This window comes from Salvelinus sp. IW2-2015, linkage group LG33, assembly GCF_002910315.2.
Source record: "Salvelinus sp. IW2-2015 linkage group LG33, ASM291031v2, whole genome shotgun sequence".
In the NCBI taxonomy this organism is placed as follows: domain Eukaryota; kingdom Metazoa; phylum Chordata; class Actinopteri; order Salmoniformes; family Salmonidae; genus Salvelinus; species Salvelinus sp. IW2-2015.
Genome location: NC_036872.1, coordinates 15,764,812 through 15,783,363, shown reverse-complemented (window position 1 = coordinate 15,783,363; position 18,552 = coordinate 15,764,812).

Genomic DNA, 18,552 nt, shown 5'->3' with positions numbered 1-18,552 from the left:
GCTGCCTTTTGACAGGACAGATGAAGACCCCTTTTAATAGGGCTATGAAACATATTTGTTAAAAGGATGAGGAAATATGCACCATATGATTGGGCGCCCTTATGTGTCATACTTTTCATTCATGATTAATAAGACAAAAGGTGTCTTTGTAAGACAAAAAATCTTTAGCAAATTATCAGAATAATTGATATAATTTGCTATCCAAGTTGAAATTATAACATTGAGAAAACCCATTGAAAAAGAAGCCTCATATATCCCATACATATGCCTACAGTCTATCAAATGGATATATCAAAGCCTATGTTCAGCTACATTTGCAAAACATTCATCCTGGGAATAAGCGATTAAGAGGGGTAGAGCTTGTTCCTGATTAAAGTAACAACCCAGAAAGGCCGAGGTATAGTATTGATTACATGCACAAATGAAACACGGGTCACTTTTGTAGTCACACATGCTTCCTATTTAATTTCATTATCTGCATTCTTTCCTTATGTACTAATGTTACACACGCAGATGCACACACACACAGGCACACACACTCGCACACACATACTGTATCTCTGTCTCATCCTTGTGTGTGTTTGTTGTTTTTTAGACAGTGAGTGTGCTGTTGAACATGTCTTAAGGGGGTCCCTCCTGAGAGGCAGTGTGAGGCCTCCTTAGAGCCGGTCGATAGAACAGGGGTGCACAGATAAATCACAAAGCTCAACTGACGTCTGTCATAAAGTCCCACCCCCCCAAAGTTGCAGCACTCAGGTTTATAGCAGTGCTGAGTGTTATTGCAATCTTTTGATAGCTATAGCTAATTTATCTGATTACAAGAGCGCCCCAAGAACACGTTGCACTCAACAGCTCAAATCTCAAACATTGCATCAGATCAAATCCATTAAAGTATCGCATTTACCTCTCAATACAAAGGAGGTGTTTTCTGATACCACATTCGTAAACTGGCCAATGACTGAGGAAGGGTAGCTATTAGCTACAGTATTGGGTTATAAATGTAGTTACATGTTGTTGTTTTTTTAACTTAAATCCATCTCACTGGCTCAGTAAACCCAAACTCTCGTGGTAGCACTGAGGATACCTTTAGTTTTATCAATTCAACTTATTTTGTGATGTGTGACTTGAAATCAAAGCCCCCTAGACAATATGTAGCAGAATGCCAAAAGTGAATGAACACATTAGCTGCCTTTTGGTTTTAAATGGAACTGCATAAAGGGCTGCCCTGCCATTCTATCTAGTGGCAGCCACCGTGAATTGCGCTGGAAAATCAATTTTGGGGCAGTAGCCCCCTTCAATTGAAAGGGAAAAGACTGACTGCTGTAGTGAAATCAACCAAAGGCAGGATGCCGTGGCTGTTCGCAACAGAAGTGGAAGGTCCAGAGTTCACAGGTTAATGTAGGCACTATAAAAAAGGTAACGAAAAAAATGGAAACAGAGGGAGACAGAGAGAGACAGAGGCTGTTGTTGGGCTCTGATACCTCCTCAGTGGAAATGTTGGAGAGGTACCCCCTTCTGTATTAGATGGCCTTCATTAATCTTCATGCCATCTTCTTTAACTAGTCATGTAGAACGGCTCAATAGAAAGCCGTATAATGGGGAAGACCCAGTGCCAATTACGAGGTTAACATAGTGTTCAGCCCCAGTGCAACAAAGGAATGAGATCTTGGAGGAGATATTGGTTGCAGGGAGCAATACATACCATTACAATGGACCAAAAAATAGGAAGAAAAATACAAAGTTACTGGGATAAAAATGTTTTCAATATAAATATGATTATTAAGCAATACGGCCCGAGGTTGGTGTGGTATATGGCCAATATACCACGGCTAAGGGCTGTTCTTAAGCACGACGCAACGCAGAGTGCCTGGACACAGCCCTTAGCTGTGGTATGTTGGCCAATCAGCACGGCTGTCAGCCAATCAGCATTCAGGGCTCGAACCACCTAGTTTATAATATATTATATCCCCCAGTGTCATCTATCAAAAATATTTTTCTCCACAAAAATACTTACTATAATATATAATGTAGGATATAAACGTATGTTATTATGTATCTTCTGAAAGGTAAACATCTGATATGTAGATAGAGAAAGGCATAGTGGAAGGCGTAAACTTTAAAGTAGTTCTGATATTTTATTAACAAAACCAGTATCACAAGAAAAGGCTAGAAAAAAAGGTCATAACCAATTATGGAATTGTTCCATAATAATAACCCCAAAATAATATAGAGTCACTATTTTCTTGTTTCCATTTCAGAATCTCTTCAGTCTCCATTTTTTTCCATTTGTATTCTTATTTGACTGGGAGGAGTTTGCTGTGCAATCCACTTGTCATGGCTTCTGTCAGAACCAGTGCAGTGGTAAACTGCAGTTATTTAATTCCATGTGATTAAAATAGGTCTCGGTCAGATTGGGGAAGGCCTGAGGGCTATGGTTTTATTTAGAGGATCAAGATTAAACTCAAGTAAAATGGAAATGTCACACCGTCATAGAAGATTCTGGAGGAGTGGAGAAAAGGATCATATTATTGTGATCTGAAGTGATGATTCGCCTCGTTCAGCCTCATTATCCAACATCTTCCTGTCAATTGAAGCTTGCAGCTGCGTGTTGTATTGTGGCCCTGTCTTCACTCTCCACACTCTCACTGCAAACTCAAACAACATGAAGGGTGAACACTTGACATCTATACCTGCCAATATCTCTCAGCCCTTAGTTTTGGCCCTTCAGAGCATTGTTGGTACTACCGTGTGTGTAAGAGAGAGCGAGAGAGGGAGGACGGGGGGTATTGTGTTGCCATTTGAGACAGTTATTGCACCTAACTGCACATACCAATGTTATCATATTGAAATGAGAGCATGTTCATGTATTTGAATACTGGACATACACATCTCAAGTCATTCATTTCTGAAGACAACAACAGCAACAAAAACACGCATATACAAAGAAATGTAATAGGAGAAAGATCTGGAGGGGGCTCCACATTCACACAGTTCCAAGCAGTCTGAGATAAGGTATATTTTTGTCTGGCGAGATAAGGAATAGAAAGCAAACATATTACAGTGCTCAAAATTCCATATCTATAGCACCCTTTCCAATAGTTCATTCATGGCCTCTGATTCCTCCCCCCTCCTGGAACATCTGCCTCATACATACATCATTGCACTGATAAAGATCACAGACAGAATTGGTAATACACTGTGAATGGGAGACTGATTAAATAACTTCTGCAGCACAGTAAAATTGAAGCGGCACAAGGATGAAAGGGGACTTATCGGGGCTTTATTACAGGCGCCAGGGGATGATTTGAGCTTTAAAGTGATGTACAAAGATTTAAGACACAATGTAACGCTGGGTAGGGACTTAAAAGAAACAAAGATGACATTTTCTGACCTCTGCGTCGATGCATTTCAGAGCTATACAAGGACAAAATAAAAAATGATATATTGGATATCCAAGGATTGGAATAAAATGGGACATGGAGATATAGGCGGAAAATGCTTGATTGCACTGTACTGAAGGTAGACCTGTCGTGCAATGTTTACTTTTACATTCTCTACCTCTTGCCAATTGCCAATGCACTTCAATTCACATCCGGAGAAGGTTTCTACTCTTAGATTATGATTATTAACAAAATTCCTATAGGCACTGAATTAAATATTCCAAACTAAATCGAAGTGGAGTCTTGAGACGTACTGTATTGGGACCTGTACTGGGAGATAGTAACACCTGGCTTCCTCTCCGCCTTAAGGGCACAGGTGCAGACGAGGTCAAGATTAATTGAAGTGGATCTCTGTCTCATCCAGTTTGGTAATGACCCTTTGATCAGTTACACAGTTCATCTCCACTTTCTCTTATTAGGTACACATGGCTGGATGGCAGGACTGGTTACAGGAGAGAGTCTTAACAATATTCACAGCTTGAAACATGCAGTACCACCACATGATAATTCTACAATTGGTTTAAGTCTAAGTTTAATATCCTACACATGATAGCAGATTCTCCATATAAAAGATAGCTCTGTTTAACGCTTGAAGCACCGCTTGCAAATACAGCATCAGGGGAAACCATTACCTTTATTGGGATCACTTGTGATTAACAGGAGATTTAAAAGGCTGTTGAGTCTCATTACATTACAAATGCCAAAACAGGGAGGGTTCACTTCAGTTGTCAGCCCCTGATGATGTATGGACCAATCCATCTCTTATGAAATATGCAATGGAAAGACATGTTTAAGTTGGAGTGCCTCAGCTACAGTTGAAGTCGTAAGTTTACAAACACCTTAGCCAAAAACATTAAAACTCAGTTTTTCACAATTCCTGACATTTAATCCAAGTAAAAATTCCCTGTTTTAGGTCAGTTAGGATCACCACTTTATTTTAAGAATGTGAAATGTCAGAATAATAGTAGAGAGATTTGTTTATTTCAGTTTTTATTTCTTTCATCACATTCCCAGTGGGTCAGAAGTTAACATACACTCAATTAGTATTTGGTAGCATTGCCTTAACATTTTTTAACTTGGGTCAAACATTTCGGGTAGCCTTCCACAAGCTTCCCACAATAAGTTGGATGAGTTTTGGCCCATTCCTCCTGACAGAGCTGGTGTAACTGAGTCAGGTTTGTAGGCCTCCTTGCTCACACACGCTTTTTCAGTTCTGCCCACCAATTTTCTATAGTATTGAGGTCAGGGCTTTGTGATGGCCACTCCAATACATTGACTTTGTTGTCCTTACGCCATTTTGCCATAACTTTGGAAGTATGCTTGGGGTCATTTGGAAGACCCATTTGCGATCAAGCTTTAACTTCCTGATTGATGTCATGAGATGTTGCTTCAATATATCCACATCATTTTCCATCCTCATGATGCCATCTATTTTGTGAAGTGCACCAGACTCTCTTGCAGCAAAACACCCCCACAACATGATGCTGCCACCCCCGTGCTTCACGGTTGGGATGGTGTTCTTCGGCTTGCAAGCCTCCCCCTTTTTCCTCCAAACATAACAACGCTCTTTGTCCCCATGTGCAGTTGCAAACCGTAGTCTGTCTTTTTAATGGCGGTTTTGGAGCAGTGGCTTCTTACTTGCTGAGTGGCCTTTCAGGTTATGTCGATATAGGACTCGTTTTACTGTTGATATAGATACTTTTGTACCTGTTTCCTCCAGCATCTTCACAAGGTCCTTTGCTGTTGTTCTTGGAATGATTTGTACTTTTCGCACCAAAGTACGTTCATCTCTAGGAGACAGAACGCATCTCCTTCCTGAGCGGTATGACAGCTGCGTGGTCCCATGGTGTTAATACTTGCGTACTATTGTTTGTACAGATGAACGTGGTACCTTCAGGCATTTGGAAATTGCTCCCAAAGATGAACCAGACTTGTGGTCTTGGCTGATTTCATTTGATTTTCCCGTGATGTCAAGCAAAGAGGCACTGAGTTTGAAGGTAGGCCTTGAAATACATCCACAGGTACACCTCCAATTGACTCAAATTATGTCTATTAGCCTATCAGAAGCTTCTAAAGCTGGAATTTTCCAAGCTGTTTAAAGGCACAGTCAACTTAGTGTATGTGAACTTCTGACCCACTGAATTGTGATACAAGTGAAAAGTGAAATAATCTGTATGTAAACAATTGATGGAAAAATTACTTGTGTCATGCACAAAGTAGATGTCCTCACCGACTTGCCAAAAACAATAGTTTGTTAAAACCTCTACCGCTTCTCTCTCCCGGATCCGGGATCCTCCTCATCAAAAAAGCTGACTAGCATAGCCTAGCCTAACGCGACAGGGATATCATATAATATAATTTTTATGAAATCACAAGTCCAATACAGCAAATGAAAGATAAACATCTTGTGAATCCAGCCATCATTTCCGATTTTAAAATGTTTTACAGCGAAAACACAATATGTATTTCTATTAGCTAACCACAATAGCAAAAGACTCAACCGCATATTTTCACCATTTTTCTACCGCATAGGTAGCTATCACAAAACCGACCAAATAGAGATATAATTAGTCACTAACCAAGAAACATCTTCATCAGATGACAGTCTTATAACATGTTATACAATAAATTTATGTTTTGTTCGAAAATGTGCATATTTGAGGTATAAATCATAGTTTTACATTGCAGCTACCATCAAAAATATCACCAAAGCAGCCAGAATAATTACAGAGAGCAACGTGAAATACCTAAATACTCATCATAAAACATTTATGAAAAATACATGGTGTACAGCAAATGAAAGATAAACATCTTGTGAATCCAGCCAATATTTCCGATTTTTTAAGTGTTTTACAGCGAAAACACAATATAGCATTATATTAGCTTACCACAATAGCCAAATACACAAATGCATTTATTAGCAGCAAAAGGTAGCGATCGCAAAAACCAGCAAAAGATATCAAATTAATCACTAACCTTGCCCAACTTCATCAGATGACAGTCTTATAACATCAGGTTATACAATACACTTATGTTTTGTTCGAAAATGTGCATATTTAGAGCTGCAAACCGTGGTTATACATTGTGAATATGTAGCATCGATTCACCAGAATGTCCGGAGCTATTTTGGACACTCACCTAATCTGACCAAAGAACTCATCATAAACTTTACTAAAAAATACATGTTGGACAGCAAATGAAAGATACACTAGATCTTAATGCAACCGCCGTGTTAGATTTTTAAAAAGAACTTTACCATAACAAACAGCTTACGTTATAGCGAGACAGCGCCCGCCAAAACGGCGGATAATAGGACTCAACATTTTCCACAGAAATACGAAATAACATCATAAATTGTTCTTACTTTTGCTGAGCTTCCATCAGAATCTTGTACAAGGAGTCCTTGGTCAAGAATAAATCGTTGTTTGGTTTTAGAATGTCCTTTTCTCCTGTCGAATTAGCAACCTTAGCTAGCCATGTGGCGCGAACATGCCCATCTTCTCTTGACGCATAGAACGGAAAATTCCATAAGTCCAAATAAATGTTGAATAAACTGATAGAACTCGGTTGAAAAAACCTGCTTTACGATGTTATTATCACATGTATCAAATAAAATGATAGCCGGAGATATTAGCCGTGTATACCGAACGCTTATCATAAGACAATATGGAGGTGCTTCCCGCGCCTAGATAGAGAAAGGAAATTCTGGACACGTCATTCCAAAAGCTCTTGTTCGACCTCAGATCAAGCTAGACACCCCATTCCACCTTCCACTGCCTGTTGACATCTAGTGGAAGGCGTATGCAGTGCATGCATATCCATAAATATAAGGCAATTCAATAGGCAGGCCCTGAAACAAAGCCTCGTTTTCAGATTTTTCACTTCCTATCTGGAAGTTTGCTGCCAAATGAGTTCTGTTTTACTCACAGATATAATTCAAACAGTTTTAGAAACTTGAGAGTGTTTTCTATCCAATAGTAATAATAATATGCATATTGTATGATCTAGAATAGAGTACGAGGCCGTTTAAATTGGGCACGATTTTTTCCCAATTAAGAAGAAGTTTTAACAAGAAATTTGTGGAGTGGTTGAAAAACAAGTTTTAATGACTCCAACCTAAGTGTATGTAAACTTACGACTACAACTATAGGTACAATGGAGGATGTTAACTGCACATCTCTGCTTAGGGACCTTTGTTTTTATAAAACGTAGGCTAACACTTTTTTACTGTACAGTAGATGTCCATTAACAGTGAACTAAGCTGTTTTATAATTGGTTCAGAACACCACAATTCTCTTATTAGGCATAATCAAATACTCCTGTTATACAGAATGCATTATAAACCACAAATTCACTAAAAGTCATGTTTATTGTTGATTTTGAATCATTTGAAGTTATTACTATTTAGGTCATTGTTAGGTCATTGGCACCGTAAAAAGAATACAGGCAAGACTTGCAACGTATACAGTGCACCGCCAGAGACAAAGCAGAAGGAACATGCTTGGTCCCATATCCACAAACATCCTTCAGCTTTACCAAAATATAATAAATTAAAACAGGAGGCATGTTTCAAAGTGTAAAAATTAACCTTGTTAACCTCTTTAAATCCTATTCATACCCCAAGACCCTCTCTTTTCCCGACACAACAAGGCGCAACAAAGACAACAATCTGAATATGAATGTTAAATAATACCAGAGAATATCAGGGAACAGCATTTCAAAACATCATATATTGTAATTAATTTAAATATAACCATATACCCATGGTGCGCAGACGTCAGTTCAATGTGTAGTTTTGATTTACATTAGGTTGAGTTGTCAACTAACGTGAAATCAACAAAACATTTCACCATGTCATTGGACTTTGGTTAAAAGTTGCTTAGAAGTGGCTAAAATTTGCGTAAAAAATGTCGAAATGCCCGCACATTGATACATTTTTGCAAATCCAATCAGTTTTCAACGTTGATTCAAAGTCATCACATTGATTTGTTGGGTTGAAATTATGTGGAAACAACCAGTTTTTGCCCAGTGGGTAGGTACTTATTTGAGAACAATAAATGAAGGCAAAATCTCTCCCCCATCCCTTTTATTTTGGAGAGCCAAAACAGAGGAAATTGAAATTGTCTCACATGTAACCTACTGATGATTCAGATGCTTTGGGGTTTACTCAAGACTGTTAATCCACACAGTAACATTTGATGGAAGTCATCTGCATGGTAACTCCACACAGCAAAATTATATAAAACTGTTCCAGATGAACCGACAATAGTGACATGAATTAAAAGCAATAGAACAATAGTAGAATATAAACCAGAAATGACACCCAAAGTGGCTGTTGATTTATAGCTATGGTGAGTTTGGTACTGGGCTTCCATGTATATTAGTGCTACAAATCTAGGTCCATTTAGCAGGGAAATGCTCATACATACATCACCGACTCCTGCTCCAAGCCAAGGTCAGTCCTCATTGCATCAATCTTTTCAACAGAGGCTACTTCACACAGCAGCAGTTTTGTAACTGTCAGAGCTGTAATAGAATCTTTTTTCCTGCGCTTCATCTTTCTCTTATCATGTGAAATATATATTCAACTTCTATTCTTTCCCTCATTCTCACGATGATTTTTTTTTATCTTCAAAACATTCCTTGAACCTCATTCTTTTTTTTTGGACACGTGCTCCAGGGATTGTATATGTGAACTCTTTCTGTTCTATATTCTGCAGGGACTCTTCATGTTGATGTAGCATCACGGGAGCAATGGACATAATCAAAAGGAATCGAGTAAATTGCTATTTCATATAGGCTAGTCACAGTGTTCAGACCCCTTGACTTTTTTCACATTTTGTTACGTAACAGCCTTATTCTAAAATTGATTCAATTGTTCCCCCCCCCCCTAATCAATCTACACACAATACCCCATAATGACAAAGCAAGAACAGGTTTTCAGAAATCTTTACAAATTCATACAATTTTTTAAACTGAAATATCACATCCACATAAGTATTTAGACCCTTTACTCAGTACTTTGTTGAAGCACGTTTGGCAGTGAATACAGCCTCGAGTCTGCTTGGGTATGATGCTACAAGCTTGCCATTCTTCACTGCAGATCCTCTCAAACTCTGTCAGGTTGGATGGGGAGAGTTGCTGCACAGCTATTTTGAGGGCTCTGGCTGGGCCACTCAAGGACATTCAGAGACTTGTCCCGAAGCCACCCTGTGTTGTCTTGGCTGTATGCTTAGGGTCGTTGTCCTTTTGGAAGGTGAACCTTCGTTCCAGTCTGAGGTCCTGAGCGCTCTGGAGCAGGTTTTTATCAAGGATTTCTCTGTACTTTGCTCCGAAAATTGTTGACTCGATCCTGACTAGTCTCCCAGTCCCTGCCTCTGAATAAGACATGCACACAGCATGATACTGCCACCACCATGCTTCATCGTAGGGATGGTGCCAGGTTTCCTCCAGACGTGACGCTTAGCATTTAAGCCAAAGAGTTCAATCTTGGCTTCATCAGACCAGAGAATCTTGTTTCTCATGGTCTGAGAGTCTTTAGGTGCCTTTTGGCAAACTCCAAGTGGGTTGTCATGTGGCTTTTACTGAAGAGTGGCTTCTGTCTGGCCACTCTACCATAAAGGCCTGATTGGTGGAGTGCTGCAGAGATGATTGTCCTTCTGGAAGGTTCTCCCATCTCCACAGAGGACCTCTAGAGCTCTGTCAGAGTGACCATCGGGTTCTTGTTCAGAGTGACCATCGGGTTCTTGGTCATCTCCCTGACCAAGGCCCTTCTCCCCCGATTGCTCAGTTTGGACTGGCGGCCAGCTCTAGGAAGAGCCTTGGTCGTTCCAAACTTCTTCCATTTAAGAATGATGGAGGCCACTGTGTTCTTGGGGACCTTCAATGCTGTAGAATTTTTTGGTATGCTTCCCCATATCTGTGCCTCGACACAATCCTGTCTCAGAGCTCTACAGACAATTTCTTCGACCTCATAGCTTGGTTTGGCTTGTAGAAACATCTCAAGGATGATCAATGGAAACAGGATGCACTTGAGCTGAATTTCGAGTCTCATAGCAAAGGGTCTGAATACTTATGTAAATACGGTATTTCTGTTATTTATTTTTATACATTTGCAAAAAAAAATTATAACCTGTTTTTGCTTTGTCATTATGGGGTATTGTGTGTAGATTGATGAGGATTAAAAAAAAATCCATATTAGAATAGGTCTGTAACGTAACAAAATGTGGAAAAAGTAATGTGGTCTGAATACTTTCCGAAGGCAAGTAATAGATAGCAGAAAATATGATATTTTGAGCATAAGCATTTAGAAGTACCCACTTGCTCTGCAGATATGTGACCTGACACAGTATTAGAAATTGAACATGATACAGTACATGTACATGCGTGGGTGAATTATCGCCAAAATTGTAGAGGATTGGAGTCAATGACATTAATTCAACTCAATCCAATTCCCTCTACATTATTCATCATTCTCATTTCCTGACAATAATATAAATTTGGCCACCATGATGGTTTTTATTAATTATTTAACTTATGAGTTTTGGGCATTTTCAAATCTTGAAATAGTATGCTTCTGTTAAAATAATAATTTCAATGTAGTTGTACCTCATTATTGTTATGGAAATTACATCACTTGTCATCATAAATACATTATTTCTCTGATTCGTACAACGTCTGAGTTACCTACCCTTGTTTGAAGCCACAGCAGAGTGCATGTAAATAGAACACTTTGAGCAGACGAATACTGAAGTAGTAAACTGACAGAGTTAGACATATACGCTGACTCAGTATTTGAAGTCTTGATTAATCATGCTAAAACGTGTCGTACCTTAATAGATTAAGAAATAATAAAATAAATAATTTTAAAAAGCACTTTCCCTTTACTGGACCATTAAATTGGGAGAAAAAAAAGAAGACCTTTAATTGATGAACTTGACCTGCTTTTCCCTGATAACAATTTTCATTTGTTCTATAAAAATTATGCTCAAGTGACATTATTTGACGGGATCTTTATCACCTGCAGAGTAAATAAGAGTAATTTATGCTGTTTAATTCTGAACATTGCCTATAAATTATGGCTCTATCATATATAATGGCAGGAGGGAGCATTGATGAGGTCGGGAGAGCAGGGCCAGCTGATTGGGTTGTAAAAGCATTGGTACCAAGCTACAGTAACATAGGAGGCCATGCCCAGCAGGCTGTTCACAAGCTGTGGAGATGGACGTGAATGATGGATTACATTAATCACAAAGTGCTTTTAAAAAGTGTGCACACAGAGGAAGACTTTTAGAGGTAGAGTAAAGTACTAATCATAAAAATAGGTTTACCATGGGGCGAAAATAATAAAGAACATTTGTGTTCATCACAGATGTAAAAAATGACTGATATAATTTTTTAAGATATCCTTTTGAACGTTCAAGATAATCATCAATGTTTTGTTGTTTAATAATGAGGTCAAGGAATTGACCAGTGTATAGTACAGTACACATCATCATGCAATTATGTTTTGGGGATGAACAGTACAGCAAGTTAGCAAAACCTCATGTGACGTGTCACTTCATTGTGATTAGTTCCAGGTGCTGTCTGTGAGTTTGGGGCGGGGTTTTCTGTATAAATGCCATTTTCTTTCCTGTGTTCAGAATATCTCTTTTAATCCATTTACAGGTTGGCGTGCTCTGGAAGGACGAGAGCGAGGACAGTGTGGCCTAATCCAAATTCAGTTGAACTTTGTAAGTGTACCGGCAGCATGAGTGCCAATCTCCCTCCAGATCCAATCTCCTCCCTGCATCATGCCTTCCTTTACTGTACTTTATTTGAAAGCTGATATTAGATGTTATTGAATAGCTTGTTGTTCGAGCGATAGTGCTGAAGATAATGGTTGATATGGGCGGAGCACTCTGATTATTTATATATATATTTATTGTTGTGGTGAATATTTATGGTGATCTCAAGATCATTGTTGCTGCTTGCCATGCTACAGAGAATACACATAAGCTTTCTATTCCAATATCTGACTTGTCATTTCAATGCTCCACCCCTGAGGTTAAGAACCTGTGTTTTGTTCATGTTTAGTTGTATTTAGTCATTTATCCGAGGACCTCACCTCGTTAAACAAGGTGGCGTAGCAACTACAACCTTCTCCATGACGCACTTACATATTCACTCAACTCATTGTTAATCAAACTTGACATAAGCATCAGTACAATACTATTTGGTTGTGATTAACAGATTGAAATATGAGAGGGGTTGGTTGTGGGTTGGTTGTGCTTCAGGCATTGATCTCCCTTGAGCTCCTTTGTGGTGTATTAGAAGCCTCATCAGCAGCCTCCTGACTGAAAGGCCCCTCAAATAGTCTGTCAGAGAGATGGCTTTTGACAAATATCTGTCTCAAGTGCTGTAGACATGGCAGCTGTCAGTCAGCTCTCAATAACAGGGAAGTAGAACAACTCTCTGGCCGTGTGTTCACTGGTGAACTGTGGGGAGGTGTGCCACATGGAGGGGAAGCAGCCCACAGTTACAAATCAAACCTCAGACTTTTAACAAAATCAATTTGATTTAAAGCACTGTACTGAATGTTGATACAACAGTTTACATAGACCTATGAACATTTTTCTTCCAGGTCTATTACCCAAACTATAACAGATATGGAGATGTATCTCTTTTGGAGGGCTGGAGGTCAGCTGGAATCAGCTACCATAATGCATCATGATGCTGAACTCCTGCTCTGAGGCTTTGTTATACATCATGCATTTAAATAATAAAGGATTAAAGCGCCACTTTGGGATTTTGGCCAGAGACTTCCAGTTGTTGTGGTAACGCTAGTTAGCAACTTCCTTCAAACTGCACACAGAGACATATAAATGGTATCCACAAGTTAATCTGTCTTATTGCCAAAATCCCTTTAAGATAACATATTTCTTTCCCATCTCCCTGAGGCCTTTATGACCGTCTTCGATCCCTGCCTTCAGGAGCCATTAGTGGTTTCCCTCCTGAGAGGTGGAAGGCAGGACCCGGAGTGAGTGACTTCTTCCTGCTCTAACCAGAAATGACACATTGCCAATAAGCATACCGATAATTCTGCCCATTTGTTTTCCGCAACGCAGTTAACGAGCTTTATTAAACAGAAGAAATTGTAAAAACCCAACAGCCATTTTTTATCATTTGCCTCAATTAGGGTATTATGCTGCCCTCCCTGAATTTTGTCTGGCCTTAACAGAGTTGGAAAGTCAAGCCTCAGAGCAGAGAAGATGGTCTCAATCCATCTCCATGGCTACACGCAGGTATCATGGTGTATTAGGACAGTGGGATCGTCCCTGGTCCTCTCCAACTTGTTGAACTGTTTGTATTCCCCCCGCACAGCTGTCCTCCCAATTCACCGTTTATCTTCTGTGATCTGTCCTGACCTTTTCAAACTTTCACTCATGACAGCTTTGAGATACACTGATGCAAACTTCACTGGATGCCAACTATTATCATGACACAAGGCGAGACCCAGATGCAGACACAGGAGGCAGATGGTTGGAGTCTTCCAATGTTAATTCATCCAAAAGGAGTAGGCAAGAGAATGGTCGTGGACAGGCAAAAGGTCAAAACCAGATCAGAGTCCAGGAGGTACAGAGTGGCAGACAGGCTCTGGGTCAAGGCAGGCAGAATGGTCAGGCAGGCAGGTACAGAGTCCAGAAACAGGCAAGGGTCAAAACGGGGAGGATTAGAAAAAGGAAAATAGCAAAAGCAGGAGAATGGGAAAAACGCTGCTTGACTTGGGAAAACATACAAGACGAGCTGGCACAGAGACAGGAAACACAGGGATAAATACACTGGGGAAAGTCAGCGACACCTGGAGGGGGTGGAGACAATCACAAGGACAGATGAAACAGATCAGGGCGTGACACCTATCACGCACAACTGTCAGCTCAAAAGGAAAACAGCCACAACGCCTGGCACTCTGGCCCACATAAATCTCACCATGATCAGCTGGAAGGAGGCTTCTGCATTTCTTGCCATGAGAAATGGATGTAGCGATGCCTCAGACAGTTCCCCTACTCAACCGCTGTCCTCGTTTCTCTACATAGGCATAGTTTCATCGGTGTTCCAAATGAAGGTGAGTTCAAGAGAGCCCTCTTAGTCATTACACTTTTCAAAGCTGGCAGTTGGTGTCCAAGTCCAAGGGTGAGTGCCTCAATTTGATGTATGCCACACTGTTAAAATGAAGTGCTTTGTAACACCAAAACTAGTGCCAACTGAGCTGCCACCAACTTGAAGGAGAGGAAATCCTAACTTTGCTGGAGTATTGAAACACATCATCCTAAGATGTTTTGAAACATTACATGGTTGGCAACAAGTGTTGTGCAACACCTTGCCAGGGACAGGGAGCACTAACAGAAAATCTGTTTTCGTGTTTTGAGTTACGTTTAGTGCAGAATCAGATACCTTCTCTTTTGGTGTTGTGTCCTCTCTCTAAAGCTTCTAAACACCATTATGATTTTTGAATCCTGTCTAGTGCAGAATTAGATCATTTTTTCTGAAGTTTTGATGTTTAATATTGTTTTATATATTTGATCATTTATACTGTTTTGTCAGGCATTGTCAAGCAGAGTGCTCAAACCACCAGCAGTAACTCCAGGCTGAACTACAAAATTAAAGACTCTGCCTTTGAAAATAATGAATGTGGGAATGGGTGCTGTCCTCATTGAACGTCAATTTGCCTGATTGTTTTTATATCCCTTCATCATGATCCATTACACCTCATGGCACAACAATCTAATACAAACATAGAAATATACTTTTCTTTCTTCAAACATGCATACAACATAAAGAATCATAAAGTCACATTTTTGGGAATTACCCACAATCCTCCAAAAAGTCACACGGCAAGATATGAAAATGCAAGTTGATTAAAACTGTCACGATCGTGTGGTTGAGAGACGGACCAAAACACAGCATTTGGAAAATAAGCCATCTTCCTTTTATTAACACCACGAAGATGAACACGACACAAAACTCTATACAAACTAACAAAACAACAAAAACGACCGTGAAGCTACAAACGTTGTGCACATACAGTACATACAGGCTACAAACGTTCTACATAGACAATTTCCCACAAATACCTAAAGCCTATGGCTCCCTTAAATATGGCTCCCAATCAGAGACAACTATGACCAGCTGTCTCTGATTGAGAACCAAATCAGGCAGCCATAGACTTTTCTAAACACCTACACTCAACCATAGACTATACTAGACACATACACTAAACCATAGACTATTCTAGACACATCCACTCAACACAAACCCATACACTCTAACAAATCCCCCTAGACACTCCAAACCACCCAAGACAATACAAAAACACAAACCTAACCCCATGTCACACCCTGACCTAACTAAAATAATAAAGAAAACAAAGAATACTAAGGCCAGGGCRTGACATAACCCCCCCCTTAAGGTGCGAACTCCGGGCGCACCAGCACATAGTCTAGGGGAGGGTCTGGGTGGGCTTCCGTCCACGGCGGCGGCTCCGGCACTGGTCGTGGTCCCCACCCCACCATAGTCACTACCCGCTTTCCTAGCCCCACTGGAATAAGAGCAGCACCGGACTAAGGGCAGCACCGGACTAAGGGGCGCACCGGACAAGGGGCAGCACCAGGATAAGGGACAGTACCGCGACTAAGGACAGTACCGGACTAAGGCAGCACCAGGATAAGGGACAGCACCAGGATAAGGGACAGCACCAGGATAAGGGACAGCACAGGATACGGGCAGTTCCGGACTGAGGTACGGCAGCTCCGGACTGAAGGGCTGATCCTGGCTGGCCGGCTCTGGCGGATCCTGGCTGGACGGCTCTGGTGGACTGGCTGGACGGCTCATGGCTGGCTGACGGATCTGGCTGCTCATGGCTGGCTGACGGACTGGCTGCATGGCTGGCTGACGATCTGCTGTCATGGCTGGCTGACGGATCTGGCTGCTCATGGCTGGCTGACGGATCTGGCTGCTCATGGCTGGCTGACGATCTGGCTGCTCATGGCTGGCTGACGGATCTGGCTGCTCATGGCTGGCTGACGGATCTGGCTGTCATGGCTGGCTGACGGATCTGGCTGCTCATGGCTCGCTGGCGGGATCTGGTGCTCATGGCTCGCTGGCGGATCTGGCTGCTCATGGCTCGCTGGCGGCATCTGGCAGATCCTGTCTGGTTGCGGCTCTGGCAGATCCTGTCTGGTTGGCGGCTCTGGCAGATCCTGTCTGGTTGGCGGCTCTGGCAGATCCTGTCTGGTTGGCGGCTCTGGCAGATCCTGTCTGGTTGGCGGCTCTGGCAGATCCTGTCTGGTGGCGCTCTGGCAGATCCTGACTGACGAACGGCTCTAGCGGCTCAGGACAGACGGGCGGCTCAGATGGCGCTGGGGAGACGGATGGCTCAGATGGCGGGAGGACGGATGCTCAGATGGCGCTGGAGAGACGGATGGCTCAGATGGCGCTGGAGAGACGGATGGCTCAGATGCGCTGGGAGAAGACGGATGGCTCAGATGGCGCTGGAGAGACGGATGGCTCTAGCCGGCTGAGGCGCACTGTAGGCCTGGTGCGTGGTGCCGGAACTGGTGGTACCGGGCTGGGACACGCATCTCAGGGCTAGTGCGGGGAGCAGGAACAGGGCATACTGGACCCTGGAAACGCACATTAGGCCTAGTGCGTGGTGCCGGAACTGGTGGTACCGGGCTGGGACACGCATCTCAGGGCTAGTGCGGGGAGCAGCAACAGGACGCACAGGACTCTGGGGACACACAGGAGGCTTGGTGCGTGGTGTAGGCACTGGTGGTAATGGGCTGGAGACACGCACCATTGGACGAGTGCGTGGAGGAGGAACAGGGCTCTGGAGACACACTGGAAGCCTGGTGCGTGGTGTTGGCACTGGTGGAACAGGACTGGGGCGGGGAGGTGGCGCCGGAAATACCGGACCGTGCAGGCGTAATGGCTCCCTTGAGCATTGAGCCTGCCCAACCTTACCTGGTTGAATGCTCCCCGTCGCCCGACCAGTGCGGGAAGGTGGAATAACCCGCACCGGGCTATGTAGGCGAACCGGGGACACCATGCGTAAGGCTGGTGCCATGTAAGCCGGCCCGAGGAGATGTACTGGTGGCCAGATAGGTAGAGCCGGCTTCATGGCACTTGGCTCAATGCTCAATCTAGCCCTACCAGTGCGGGGAGGTGGAATAACCCGCACTGGGCTATGCACACGTACAGGAGACACCGTGCGCTCTACTGCGTAACACGGTGTCTGCCCGTACTCCCCTCTCCACGGTTAGCCTGGGAAGTGGGCGCAGGTCTCCTACCTGCCCTTGGCCCACTACCTCCTAGCCCCCCCCAAGAAATTTTTGGGTAGTACTCACGGGCTTCCAGCCTTGCCTCCGTGCTGCCTCATATCGCCGCCTCTCTGCTTTCGCTGCCTCCAGCTCAGCTTTGGGCGGGCGATATTCTCCAGGTTGAGCCCAAGTCCCTTTCCATCCAATTCGTCCTCCCATCTCCAGAAATCCTGTGTAGGTGGGTCCTGTTGCCGTTTCACACGCTGCTTGGTCCTTTGGTGGGAATTCTGTCACGATCGTGTGGTTGAGAGACGGACCAAAACGCAGCATTTGGAAAATAAGCCATCTTCCTTTTATTAACACCACGAAGATGAACACGACACAAAACTCTATACAAACTAACAAAACAACAAAAACGACCGTGAAGCTACAAACGTTGTGCACATACATACAGGCTACAAACGTTCTACATAGACAATTTCCCACAAATACCTAAGCCTATGGCTCCCTTAAATATGGCTCCCAATCAGAGACAACTATGACCAGCTGTCTCTGATTGAGAACCAAATCAGGCAGCCATAGACTTTTCTAAACACCTACACTCAACCATAGACTATACTAGACACATACACTAAACCATAGACTATTCTAGACACATCCACTCAACACAAACCCATACACTCTAACAAATCCCCCTAGACACTCCAAACCACCCAAGACAATACAAAAACACAAACCTAACCCCATGTCACACCCTGACCTAACTAAAATAATAAAGAAAACAAAGAATACTAAGGCCAGGGCGTGACAAAAAC